This window comes from Peromyscus californicus, unplaced genomic scaffold, assembly GCF_007827085.1.
Source record: "Peromyscus californicus insignis strain IS unplaced genomic scaffold, ASM782708v3 Scaffold_9__1_contigs__length_137607984, whole genome shotgun sequence".
NCBI lineage: Eukaryota > Metazoa > Chordata > Mammalia > Rodentia > Cricetidae > Peromyscus > Peromyscus californicus.
In genome coordinates this window covers 106,450,857-106,465,718 of record NW_026294617.1, presented here as the reverse complement: position 1 = coordinate 106,465,718, position 14,862 = coordinate 106,450,857, and positions in this window count along the sequence as shown.

Below are 14,862 nucleotides of genomic sequence, written 5' to 3'. Positions count from 1 at the left end.
GCTTCAAATTACTGTATCCCAGAATATATCCTACATCTTGGTCTTGATTTCCAAGCTAAGATTTTTACATGGATACTTTTTATTTTGTGTGTGTTGGTATTAGAGGGAAGAGGTACTGTATCTGGGGGTTTTAAGGAGCACAACTTAACTATGACAAGACCTAATGGGTATGGTTTGGCTTCACATGTCACTTGACCTGTTTGATTTACATCTTTTACATTGGCAAAAGATTTAATGCTGTGACAAAATAATCTTGTCACATTGCTGAGGGAAGTAATTTAACAGGAAGAAAGATTTATTTTGGCTCATGGTTTTGGAGATCTCAGTCTACAATCACTTGGCTCCATTGCTTCTGGCTCCAAACACAGCAAGGCAGAATGTCATCACTGATAGCATATAGTAAAGAAAGTCTCTTTGTGATAGACATTGATGAAGGTGGAGCCTGTGTGGTCCAAATGCTTACCCAGACCCCATGCTGGCATGCAAGCCTTGAACACTTGGGCCTTTGAGGGAACATTTCATATCCTAATCATAAAATTCCCCCCAAAGGTTCATGTCCATCTCAGTGCAGAAATGTGTTTATTCTTTCTCCAAGAGTCCCCAGACCTAAACAATTCCAACATTGTTTGAATGCCCAAGATCTCTTCCAAGACTCAAGCCAAATTCTAAGCTGCGAGTCTCTGGGAAATTAAACAATTTATATATGCCGGAAGTACAATGTCACAGAGAAAATGTTCTCATCTAAAAGGGAACAACTGGGTTGTAGGAAAGAAAGAGGAGATCGAAGCAAGGCTAAAACCCAAAGGACAAACAGTAAGTCATGCCGCCAAGCACCAGGAGTGCACAGTAGCACCGCGTGTGTTCCAAAGGGCTTGGAGTTCTACCAGGTTTTCTCCTAAGCTACTCTCCTCTCTGACTTTGCTTTCCTCAGCAACTAGTCCACACCCCTGGCATTTCTATCTCCCTGGCGTCTCTGTTACATCTTTGTCTTCATTCTAGTCACTTCCTGTGTCACTGTCTTTGGGACTACCTAAAGGAATCCTCGCCTTGACACACATTGCCTGGCCTCCTAGGCCTTCCTTTGAAAACTAGGTGGACACCTCCATGACTCCACAACTCCTGAGTTCTTCATATCAACCAAGTCACCATCACACAGACGTGACAAGGTCTAGCATCAGCTCAAGCAACAACTGGATTCACTTGGATCTTGGCTTTAGTGACCTCTGAGTACCTAGACAGTTGAACATAGTGAAATGAATCCTGAAGAAACAACTTCTTAGGCGTGACTGTTCAAGCAGGGGACCCAAGAGACATGCTGCTGTCAAGGGAAAAGCCTTTCAGTGACTTTATTCTTTAATACTCTTGAGCTGAAAATGGGTTGGGTCCGGCCAGTTTTAGAGATGCCTTCCAAGTGTCTTTTCTACTGTCCCTGTGCAAAAGATGTGGGTTTTTGTTGTTGTCTCTTGGTGATAATGTCTTTAGAAATTATGTCTCCCTTAGCTCCTACTTTACTACAGATTTTTCTGATGAAACACCAAGGTTTTCAAACTTGGCTGCTCTGAATTTTGCTCCCAATTTTCATGTTAAAGCTTGATAAGAGCAGCTATACTCATGCAACAGCCTGAATGTTGGGCTACCTCGAAATAGCTTCCACAGATTAATCAGGTGATGGTGCCCCCTCCCTCCCATCTCTCTCTTTCTTTGAGACAGGGTCTCTCTATGTAGCCCTGGTGATCCTGGAGCTTGCTGTGTAAACTAGACTGGTCATGAAGTCACAGAGTTCTGCCTCTGCCTTTCTTTTCTTTTTTAATTTACTTTCTTTGTATTTATTCTGTGTGTCTTTCACATCACGCATCTTGATCCCATTCATTTTCCCCTTCCCTTTGCATCTACCCTCCACCCCTGCAACCCTCCCCTGCTCCAAAAAAAGAAACAAAATTTAATAGAAAAAAAAGGGAAAAATTAAATCTCATCATGGAAGCTGTAGTGTGACTCAGCAAGTCACTCAGTAACCCCTTTTATCCACATATCTTTATTTGCAAGTGTTCGTTGCAAAGAGTCATTGGTCTGGTTTGAGGCCTCTGTTTTCTACTACACTATCCGTGGGGGGCCCTCACTGGGACTCTTCTTGGATATTCTGTTGTTGCACTGTGTTGTGAAGATCCTGCAGCTTTGGGTCTGTGAGTCAGGCACCTTCACGTGCTCCAGCAGATCACAGATGGGGAGGACGTTGGGGTGGGCCAACTCATAACCCTGGTTCTGGGCCTGGGCAGCTGCAGGGTTGTTCAGCCCATCAGTTCTCCCCTGTCTTTACCCTCAGGGTGAGCTTTCCGGCAGTGTCCCTGGCTAATTTATCCCTTGCAGCAATGAGCAGGGGCAGAGGCAATTCTCCTGCCTTCACGCCCTCTCCCACACCTATACTATCAGGGCCAGCTCCATTCTGTTGCCTAGGTGAGGTACAAGGGCCACTCTCCCGAGGGTGCTGCAGCTGGTGAGGGGCAAGGACAGCCATTGGGCTCCCATAACCCCAGGGCCAGCTCCTCCACTTGTCTCAGATGTTCACAGGCAGGGGTGGGGTGTGGTGGTTGGAGGGGTGGGTGTGGCGGGAGGTGGGGAGTTGGGGTGAGGGGTGGAGGGGGAAGGCCTCTCTCCTCCGCCCATGCTGTCACATGTCAGATGAGTAATGGGGACCCCACCCTGCCCCTGCTCACAGCATCAGGGCTGGGTCACCCACACCTCCAACAACAGGACCTAGGTGAGTAGCAGGACCCGCTTTCCTGAGTGCTGCAGCTGGTAAAGGGGAGGGAGGGTCAGCTCTCTCATCTGTTGCATGGGGTAACAAGTGAAGGGTAAGGGGGACATTTCCGCCCCTCCCCATGGCTGCATGACAGATGAGTAGTGGGAATAGCTCTCCCATGCTTACAGCTTTGGGGCTGGCTCACCCACAACTCCACTAACAGGGTTGGCTCTTTTGTGCTGCCCTGGTGAGGTGCAAAGAAGGGCCTGCTCTTCTAAGTGCTGCAGCTGGTGGGGGTCAGTGACAGCTCTCCCACTCCTATATCCACACGGCCAACCCTCCCACCAGCCCCAGGCACTGATGGTCAGGGAAGCAGGGAGGGCAACTCTCCCATGCCCATGCTGCCTCAAGACAGATGAGTGATGGAGACAGCTCTCTCTTGTTCACAACTTCAGGGCTGGATTACCCACACCTCTACCAATAGGATTGACTCCATTATGTTGCCAAGGCAAGGTGCAGGGCCTGCTCTCCCGAGTGTTGCCACTGGTAGGGGCAAGGATAGTTCTCCCATTCTTGTGACCTTAGGGCCTGCTCTCCTACCTGCCTCAGACAATGATGAGGGAGGTGCATCTTTCCCCCACTCATGCCGCCACAAGACAGATGAGTAATGGGGACAGTTCTCCCATGCTCACAACCCCAGGGCTGGCTCACCCACACCTCTGCTTAACAGGGTTGGCTCTATTGTGCTGCCCTGGTGAGGGGTAGGGCCTGCTCCCCTTGAGTGTCACAACTTGTAGATGTAACAGTCTTATTAAATAAGAAACACAAATCCAAATGCAGAGTTAAAAGCCCAAGAGGTCAGAGCAGTAGCTAAGAGCTGATACTAAAAACCCTTTCTTACCCTTCACTGCTGCTGCCGTCCTTCCCCTCAGCAAGAGACCTACTTCCTGTGTATCTGTCTTTTTATTGACTTTCTGTTCTGCGTTCTCATTGGTTGTAAACCACATGACCTCCTCGTCACTGCCTGTCTGTACAGTCCTTCAGGTCTTCTATGGTTGGTATTGAGATTAAAGGCCTGTGTCTCCATGCTGGCTGTATCCTTGAACATACAGAGATCTGTCTGTCATGTGATCTGGATTAAAGGTGTGTGCCACCACCGCCTGGCTTCTGCTATGGCTTGTTATTAGCTCTGACCCCCAGGCAACTTTATTTTTTATTATCATACAAATAAAATCACATTTCAGTACAAATAAAATATCACCGTAGCAACTGGTGGGGGTCACTGCCTCTGCCTTTCAAGTGCTGGGATTAAAGGCATGTACCATCACACCCAGCTGATGATAACATATTTAAACTAGTCTGGCATACAGTCTTAGAACATCAAAACAATGTAGACAAATTCTTAGACACAACATAACACGCATGACTTCTAACCTAACTCCCAACAGAATCTTGTTCTCATCAAAACTTCATGAGGACCATCTTTATTGTCTCTATTTGTACTGGCATTCTGGTCTTCTGAAAACCAATCAAAACTGTCTTCTAAGCTTTGCTTACAGCATTCTAGGGTTCCACTAGTCCATATCTCCAAACTTTTCCAAATTCCTTTTACAAGCCAGTAGCAAAGACTTTGAACCCTTGACGATCTTGTAGCCACAGTGTCCTCACTTTATCATACCAATTTTCTATGCTAATCAGGCTTTTGTTTGGAAGGAGGAAATATTTATTTTGACTTAGGGTTTCAGGCCATGGTTCCATGCATGTTGAAATAGAATGATACGTGTATAACATGTGGTTAAGTGGCTTACCTCATAGTGAACAGGAAGCGGGGAGGAGGGGAGGGACAAGATATTCTTCAAAGGCCTGCCCCACTGTGACCTACTTCCTCTAACCAGGACTCATCTCCCAATAAAGCAATCAAATGAAGAATCAATTAAAGGATGAATCCGCTGATGAAGACAGAGCCCTCAGGATTTCCCAGCATTTACCATTGGGCTGTTGAGCGTTTACACTTGGGGGAAAACTCTTCATGTCTAAATGACAACACTTGTTTTGTCAACTTCCGGTCTTTTACAAACCTGATGCTAACAGGGAAGAAATTATAAAATACGAGTGCAAGGGTATAGCGACCCACAAAGAAAACTCAACAACTGGGGTGATATTTGAGTAGATTGCAGAAACAGTAAATTGGGATTTTTGTCCAAGTTTTCTAGAATATTGATGCAAATGCTGTGAGTCCCTAGGGAACTTTCTCTGGAAGAAATCCTTCTTCTATTTTTTTCCTCCACAAGAATTAGTAGTGAGTTAATTCCTAATTCCGACCGTGCCTTTAAAAGTGGAGGCACCTGGATCTGGGGAGATCACTCAGTGGTCAACAGTGCTTGCTGTGAAGCCATGAAGACAGGGGTTCAGACCCCAGCACCAGGGTAACAAGCAGGGCATCCCATCCATGCCAATCACCCAAGCTCTGAGGGAGTAGAGACAGGAGCATTGCTGTGACTTGCTGGCCCCCAGCCTAGCCAAGAAAATGTGAGCCTCAGATTTAGGGAGAGACCCTCCTCAAAGGGATAGGCAGAGAGTAATAGAAGAGTGCACCCGGTGCCCCCCTCCAGCCCGTCTGCACACACAGACACACACAAACAGAGTCACATACCCTGCTCCCAGATGTTTACAACCTAAAGCTGCTGCCTCCCGAGATCCCCAGAAAGACTGGCTAGCCCCTTCCCGTTTGCTGTACATAACAAACGCACGGAAGGTTACCACGGTGACATTTAGAGAATCCCGCCTGGTCCCAGCTTCACTGTACAGTTCTATGTTTCTGTCCTGTCTTCACCCCTAGTCAGCGTTCCAGGGCCCAAGCCTAGAAGGATGGGGCACTAAGGAGGCTCTGAAGGAACCATGAAACTCTGTAGTTCTTTTTTTTTTTTTTCCTTCAAACACAGTCTCTCTCCATAGCCTTGGGGTGTCCTGGAACTTGCTATGTAGACCAGGCTAGCTTCACCGAGATCCACCTGCCTCTGCTTCCCATGTTCTAGGATTAACGATGTGCACCATCATGAAGAGCTAAACTACACAGTTCTCTAGGCTCATACACATACCGCTCCCCTACACACACATACACACGATTTTTAAAAAACAATTATACTATCTGCTTCATCTGACTGTTATAAATATTAAACACGGGCACAGAAACACATCTAGCACAGGGCTGCTGAGATGGCTTGGTGGTTAAGATCTATCTTGCAGAGGACCTGAATTCGGTTCTCAGCACACCCATGGCGTCTCACAACCGTCTTTAACTTCACTTACCTGGAATCTGATGCCCTCTTCTGGCCTCTGCAGGCACTAGGCACACAAGTGATGCACAGATAACACACATACACATAAAATAAATCTAAAAAAACCCCAAAACCAAAAAACCCTCTAAAATAACCAAAAGCAAAACAAATGAATCTAGAACAATATAAAACAACACTCCTAGAAAACTAATGTATCACGAAAATTGGTGCGTGTGCAAGCCTCGTGTGTTAGATTAGTAGTTTTGTCATCTGGCATGGAGGGTTGGATCTCACTTGTTAGAAATGAACGCAATATGCTTCTGATAAGACAGGAAACCTCCACCAGCTGCTGGAACTTCCCATAAATCTTCACCTTGCATCATCCAGTGTTGGCTTATTTGAGATCTGATTATATCAAGCCTCTTTGAAAAAAAATCTTTTCTGAATGTCCCTTCTATTGCTAAAAGGGGACTGCGGGAAAGAGAATTTAATCCACCATGGTGGTTTGTAAGAATAGCAGCAGGCACAGTGCATTTTGGTAGTGAACTCTGCCTTCTATGCAAGTTTCTTTCTAACAGCAAAATGAAAATTGAGTAATAGAGGCCACAAGCACCCCAGGTGTGTTTAAGACAGAGGCACTGAACCCCAAGTAAGAATTTCTTCATCTTCTGCTTGGATGTCCACAAAAATCAAACACTGGTATGAAGCAAAGAAAGGAGGAAGAGAGACAGGGAGGGAGGGAAGGAGGGAGGGGAATAACGGGAAGAAAGAAAGGAAAAAACAGAAGGCTATCCGTGGGGGCGAAACATCACAGTATGAACTGCAAACGAGCATCACCTCCAGACTTTTCCAGTTCCTGGCTGAGGGAAAACAGCGTCTCCTCTCACTACTTCAGCCCTCACGGGTTAAGACTTCAGAGCAGCCTCTAGTGGCAGATTAAGGACTTTACCGTGACCTCGCCAAACCAAAATGCCTTCTACTTCTTTTACTACTGAGCGAGCGCTGAGCCAAAATAGCTAACCAGGCTTGGCAGCTACATCCAACTGTCCTTAGTACTTCTGTTTGGATTTGTGCGTCTAGTGCCAGAGCTCCCAAAGCGTTGCAGATGGAGGGGGGACCCTGTGGTCTCTGAGCTGAAGTGTGGTGAGTGCGGTGAACGAGGGTTTTGCTTTAAGGAACAAAGAAGACAGATGGGCTTGACCACCTTCTACATGAAGCCCTCTCCTCCAGTCTTTATCCTTGAAGTTATTGTAAGAGGGACTCGGGGAGGAAAGGGTCAGCAGAGGGTTTACTGTCTCCCTCTCCAGTGGAGAAACCCGCAGAGATTCTTCAGACCCGGGTGCCCATCGGGGCTCCTGGGGTCCCTTCTCCCCTCCGGGTTCCGTTGCATCCTTCTCTCTGGGCGGACACCACACAGGCCCAAGCCCGGGAAAGACGCCGGTAAGGATGGAATGCACCCGGGATGGCGCTGCGCCGGCGCCCTGCGGCCCCGGGAGCCGGACCCAGGGGGCCGACCCGGGCCACGGCAGGGAGGCGGAGGACTGCTGCTGCGAACGCCTTCCCTAAAAATGGGGAGGCCAGAGACCGGTGGAGGAGGTGGGACACCTTGCCGTCTCCTGGTTCCAACTCCGTGGCACCATCCTTTATGGAAACGGAATGTCTGGACCATGATCCTCAAGTTTTCCCTGCGTAGCTCACGGGATGAGGAAGAACATTTTATTCATTCCTTCATTTCCAATTTTATAATTGGAGAGAAGCCATGGTTTGAGGTGACAGATTCGAGGGACGCGAGAAAGACAGGCACGTGGGTTGAGAAAATACCTATTTGACATATTGACACTCTTTTGAAAGGATGAACCTCAGGGAAGTTTCCTGAGTATGTCTACTTTTTGTTTGACAACTTTACACACCTACAGAATGAGCTTTAGTTACTTTGGCAACCCTCCATGGCCCTCTTCCACCCTCCTTCTCTCCCACTGAAACCCTTCTAATAAATCCTTTTGTTCCACAGAGAGTGAACAATAAAACAGTGCTACCTTTCTTTATATAATTAATATAAACATGAAATAGTTTTAATTTCTCTGTGTGTCTTACACAGGTGCTTTCAAATAAATTAATGTCAATTTTATTTTATTATATTTTGTTTATTAAAATTTTTTCCACTTTAGTAGAAGTGCTGCAATGATGAATTCATATTTACTGAGTACCTGGAACCAGGAACAGCATGAACCATGATGGAATTACTCTATTATTATTGATGCAGGAAAACAATAACTTGATGGGTCTGGTAACCCTGTGCCATCTGCTGCATTAACTGAACTTACTGTTGAAAATGGGATTTTGCCTATTCAGGCCAAATGACAGAATTCAGGAATAATTACCCAGGTGATTCAAATTCCCAGAAAAAAAGGTGACATCCTACTTAGAAGGAAAGTCTCATGATTGATTTAGTTTCCTTTTTCTCTATTATCATAATAATTACCATCAGGTCTAATCGCTTATATAAATGGATAGATTTTTCATGTTATCTTTCCAATGATTTAAAAGAAATTGATTTCAATCTGCACTAACAAAGGGATGGTTAAATCATTTTTTTTCTCCCTTCATAGAAGCCCTACTGCTCAGGTACTGTGATAGGAACGAAGATAAAACTCCAGAGAATTTCAAATATTTTACCATGGCTGTGGGTTACTAGCCTTTCTGGCTCCTGGACAGGAACAGACTTTCAATATTAAGACAATTGCCTAAATTCCCCCTCTTCACTTCACTAATGTCCACTGAACACAGCTCTCAAAATCACATGGTACCGATTGTGTTTCAAAAGTAATCTCTGGAGTTTTAGTAATAAATTATTTTGTCAACACAGGGCTTTTAAAAGTAATGTTCTGAAATAGCCAGCTAGCAGTTCTAATCAATCATCGAGAAGCTTTTCTATATTCAAGCACAGAAAACATTAAAACTTAATATTGCAAAAGCAGGCCAGACCACTATCATCAGCATAATCATCCTCATCATTTATATAACATATTAAATGACTCAACACAGAAATGCCAGCAAGTAAAGCAGTACTGGGACTCACTGGAGGCAGCAGTTCTTTTTAGTCCATCGGTGTCTGCTCTTAAGCTTACGAACCCTAAAATAGATCTACCAGACATTTTAGATCATTTGAGAGTGCAATGTGCAGGATTGGTGAGTGAGAGCTTGGTGTAGATGTGCTATGATTCCGAACATTCTTCCAAGGTTTTCTTCAGCCATCTGAGGAGAAAAAAGCTTGAAAACTACCCAGGAGCAGGTCTGTCTACTGGACAGCCACCATTGATTGCCATAGAGGCCGAGAATTTAAGGAACATTTTACTCTCCCAACCCATGAGGCCTTGTTTAGAATTTGAATTGCCAAATCTGTCAGTTCTGAGTCACATCTCTTCTAGTCTTTACTTACATGTGAATGGGCTACAAGTTACCAAACTTTGTTTTTTTTTGTTGTTGTTGTTACGGAACATTTAAAAACATGCACATGGGTGTGCACCCCCCTCACATCGGATGGGGTGGGGTCAGAAAACAATTGGGATACTTGTGCTATTGTAATGATGGTTTTGATCTTGGTCTTCTGAATGAAGAGAGAGGAAAGTGCTGACAGGGCAGTTCCTTGGCACCAGCACACTCACATTAAATTAATCTTCTTTCTCATTACTTGTAAAATACTACGCAGTCCTGTAGTTCTGTGTGTTGAGTAATGCACAGACTTTTATAAGATTTAGTAACATAGCAGAGTCTCCAAAATGATATTCCAAAGTGTGGAGACTGGAGGTGTGTGTGTGTGTGCGCGCGTGCGTGTGCGCGTGCGTGTGCGTGTGCGTGTGCGCGTGCGTGTGCGTGTGCGTGTGCGTGTGCGTGTGTGTGTGTGTGTGTGTGTGTGTGTGTGTGTGTGTATCCTGGAACTCACTCAGTAGACCAGGCTGGCCTCAGGCCTAGAGATTCACCTCCTTAGTGCTGGGATTAAAGATGTGTGCCGCCGCCACCACCACCGGGTGAGATGTATATTTTTTGCAGCACTGATTGTACCACTTCCAATTCTTCATCCTATCACTAAAAGTATAAATAGAACAATAAAGGAAAAGCCATGTCTGCGATGTATTGGGATGATACAAGAATGAATTGATTTTCTTTTATCAGGCCCTGAAGAGTCACTTCTAGTGATGTGAAAAAAAAATATTCTACAAGCCATTAACAATGAAATATTTTTCATGTTGCAAACAACTTACCAAGACAGTAGGAGAAGTAAGAGCCATTTACACGGTGTTTTAAATTTTGTTCTCTTCAAATATTATGAGAATGAAAATAAGCACAAAACAGTGAAATTCACACTCCGTTTTCATGTTCAAAGCTGTTCTGGCAGTATTCTGCCTACTTTATACAACATTGCCCTTAAAACAAAACTTTCAGGCATACTTAGCAGTAGTGGCTTTAGAATAAAAAAGATATGTCTAGGGCAGGAATTAAATATATTACTATTTTATTGTGATCAATGTTTAGAAGCAGGCACACATAACCACCTGGTGTGACAAGTGGGTACTCTTGTCTTTATTGTAGTATATTTTCTTATAAATTTTCTAGGTTCTAAATCCAGATCAATTCATTTTGCAAAGAAAGTAAATTTATTTGTAAGGAGCATTGGAAATGAAGGTTGTGCATTCTCCTCAGTGCCAATAGAATTTCCTCATTTTATCACTGCAAGAAAATTGCATTTATATCTATTGAGAAGTACTGGGCCCCTGGCTCTTTGTGTGTTTGCAGTTTATAAATGTTAATCCTGATGGATTCCAGGGACTAGTGAAGGCTCACAGGATAGGAACAAGTTTTGTAAGAAAATTTAAAAGCAGACATTTCCCCTCCATCATACTGTCAAGAATTTAAAAGCTTTGAACTCTCATATTCAATAGTAATAAAATTTTGGCAATAGTAACTAAAATTTTGGAAGACAAATAGCTAAGTTATGACTTTGATTCATCTATGGACAATTTACATTATGTATTTTTTTTATTTAATCTATAATCTGTAGTGATGACTCCAAAACCACTCTAAGGTCTTCACCCAGAAGAGCAATAAGAGAACGTTTTGAGGGGCTGTGAGATAGCTCGGTGGCTTATGGTGCTTGCCATCAAGCCCGGGGGACCTCTGTTCCATTCCTGGAACCTACTTGGTAGAAGGGCAGAACTGACTCCTGAAAGTCGTTCTTTGACCTCCACTTGCGTCCTGAGGTACATGTGCACCCCCACACGCACACAGAGAGAGACACGCACACAGAAACAAATGTATGAGTGAGAGTACTCTCACATGTAGGTACATGTGCACCCCCACACGTACACAGATAGAGACGTGCACACAGAAACAAATGTATGAGTGAGAGTACTCTCATATGTGCTCACCTGGATAGACCCCCCCACACATATAAAACACATAAATAAATGGAAAAAGTGTGATGTGTGTGTGTATGTGTGTGTTTGCATGAGAGAGAGGGGGGAGAGGGGGAGGGAGGGAGGAAGGAAGAGAGAAGGGGGGGAGGGAGGGAGGGAGGAAGAGAGAGAGAGGGAAAGAGAGAGAGAGAGAGAGAGAGAGAGAGAGAGAGAGAGAGAGAGAGAGAGAGAGAGAGGAAAGAAATCGGAAAAGGGGGATTTTTAACGTAATATTTTCCCCCAAGAAAGTAATTAAGAATGAGCTTTTCGTATAGGCCAGCTTCTTGGGAAAGAGCTCAGAATGCTGAGTTCTGTGATGTCAAAAGAAGAGAAAAAGCTCCTTCACAATTCACATTTTAGACCAATATTTTAATATATAAATATATATTATTATATTATATATATATAAATTCTAGACAAATGTGGCTGACATCTCAGTAAAATTTAAATATGAAACTTTAAAAGCCATTTCACAATAATCAGACTCTTTATTTTCAAATAACAATAGATCAATAGATAACAAATGAAGATTTTTATAACATTTATGCATTTCCATGAATATTAATCCCAACTTATGGATGGCAAAATAGAAAAAAAACTTAACTTCAGAGACAACTAGCCAAGAAAACCCATGCTTTTCTTGCTATATTTCTCTATAAAGGAACATCACATTAGCAAAAATCTGATAAAGTGCTGTAGATAAACCATTGTTCTTATAATTGTAGCTGTCATTTTAGAATAATTTCTAACTTGTTTTTAAGAATTGGAATGTCAATTCATCTTTTCAATTTTTTTTTTTTTTACTAAAAATAAACTGTAGAACATGAGACTCCCAAGTTGTAACTATTTCCTTGAAAATGAAGAACACTTATTTCTCTTCCTAACTCTGTTATCAATAATTAGGATTGACAGTTTATCACTTCCAAGTTTGGTACATGAAAGAACCTCTGCATAGTCCTCTAACGGTGAAAAATAAGGTGACTTTGGTGAAGCAAGTGGCCTATGTCTACCTTCTTTGTACTTTACAATACACAAGTTAATCTTAAATCTTATGAATTGCTCTAAACCACTGGGTTTGTGCTTTCATGTGAAGATAAAGATTAACATGGGCCTTAGCTTCAGAAAGTGCATCTATTCTAGAGAAACCACCCTTTCAGGTTTTAATCTTTCTATAAATAAGGTGGATGAGAGCATCCTTTGTTGCATGTATAGATGTTTGTGTATCTGGAAAACAGTAATGTAGACCAGTTACCTGAAGAAAATCTGTAGTGTCACCTAAGGCGGCCCTTCCATAAGATTTTGGAATGTACATGGGAGAGGTCCTATGAACCTGGCTATTATAGTTCACTAAATAAATGGGCCAGATCACATTAGACAATAACTTCAAGACAGTTTTTGAAGTTTGTACAACATTCCTGTTGAGGATTTTTCCGCATATGCATTTTGCAGGTAGTAACTCTGCCTATGTTGTAGCTCTTTCTTTCTTTTCTTTTCTTTTTTTTTTTTTTTTTTTTTTTTTTTGTTGTTGTTGTTGTTGTAGGCTCTTTCAATGAGGAAGCCATTATTTTGCTGGAATCTACCATTTCATCATGTTCAGCCTTTTGTTCCTCAGGACACAGGATCCACAGGAAGTATCTATTACATCTACCTTGAACTGATGGTTTAAACATGTACAGATAGTCATGCCACTCTTAAATCTACTCAAGGACAAACACCTTGCAGTTGTCTCAAGAATTCCATGTGTTACATACATACTCCTCAACTTACAGTAGGGTTACATATCACTGAACACACTGCATGTCGAAAATGCAAGTCAGCAATGCATTTGATACACCAGTCTCCCAGCCATGATAACTCAGTCACATCACATGCAGGAAAACATTAGCAGCTTCCCCTACTCACTGTGTGGTTGACAGGGAGTTCCCTGTGGCTACCAAGCACTATGAGAGAGCTATCATAGCATAATTACTTGCCCAGAAAAAGATCAAAATTCAAAGTATACTTTTTACTAAATGTGCATTTCTTTGGCATCATCAGAAAGTAAAAAAAAAACTCATAAGTCAAAATATCCCAATTTAGGGATTTTGAGTATTTTGAGTATTCACCATTCTGATAGTCCCTTGGCATGTTTAATGTTTTGAACAGTAGCTTTTAAAGTGTAAGAATTAAAGTATACGCAACATCTTATATTGTGTAGATCTAGAGTGGAATATGGAAAGTCTTCAGCTGATGCAGGGAAAACACATTTAACATTTTTAAACAATTATGTCATACTCCAGCCACATACTGAGAGTGCAGTTCATTGTATTAGTTACCTATTGCTGCATAACAAATTACCCCAACACTTAGTAGCTAAAAATGACAACAAACATTTATTATCTTACACAGTTTCTGTGGCTCAGGAATTCGGACCCCGCTTAGCTGAGTGATTCTGGATCAGTGTCACGTGCATGAAACTAGAGTTAAAATCTCAGCTGCAGCATAATCTTCCAAGAAGGGCTGGTGTGCGGATGGAGGTTTTCTTCTAAGAGAGCTTACTCGCGTGACTGTCTGATTCACTCTAGCTTTGTTCCCTACCACACAGACTTCAGAGGATTGGTTGAGGGTCCTCATGACATGGTATGACAGCTGACTTTCCTCACAGTGGGTGATCCAACAGAGAAACATCAAGAAACCACAGTATCTTGTCTGTGTTAGCATTGGAAGCCACATGCTATCATTTCCATTTTCTATACCATGGGTGGTGCAGGTCAGTTTTATCTACTGTAGGAGAAGATTATATTGGGAGCATGAGGAGAGAGAATTATCTGGGGAGCATCTTGCTCATTAACAAGAGAGTTAATCCTATATCCCCTGCTAATTACTTTCTACTACCACCCATGTGTGAAACATCCTTCAATCTTCTCAAGGCTGCCAAATGCCTCCTCCCATTAGCAACAGCATCCCAAAGTCTAGAATCTTGTATGCCAACCAGGTCTAAGTGTAGATGAAGCTTTTTCAGTGTGGCTTAAATAGATAAGATGCCCACCACCACCACCACCACCATCACCACCACACAGCAATGGGACAGAATTGCAATAACCACTGTCTACTCTGCCATTCAAAGCAGAGTGAATGCTGGGCATGCTGGAGTCACTGGGTCATAGATATTCTGGAATCTGGCTGGGCAAATATCAGAAGTTCTTCATGCATGCTCATTCCTGCTTCCTGGGAATGACTATCCATCTGTGACTTTTGGCTCTTTACACGTCTGCTTCCACTTTGGAGGGTACTTCTTTTCAACGACGAGCAGCTTGTTTTTCTAAGTCTGGTTCCTGCCTATAGAAAAGTGACAGTCCAGAAGCTTTCCTTTTCGTCCCATCTCTGTTCCTTTCTGTATAACCTATTGACATCC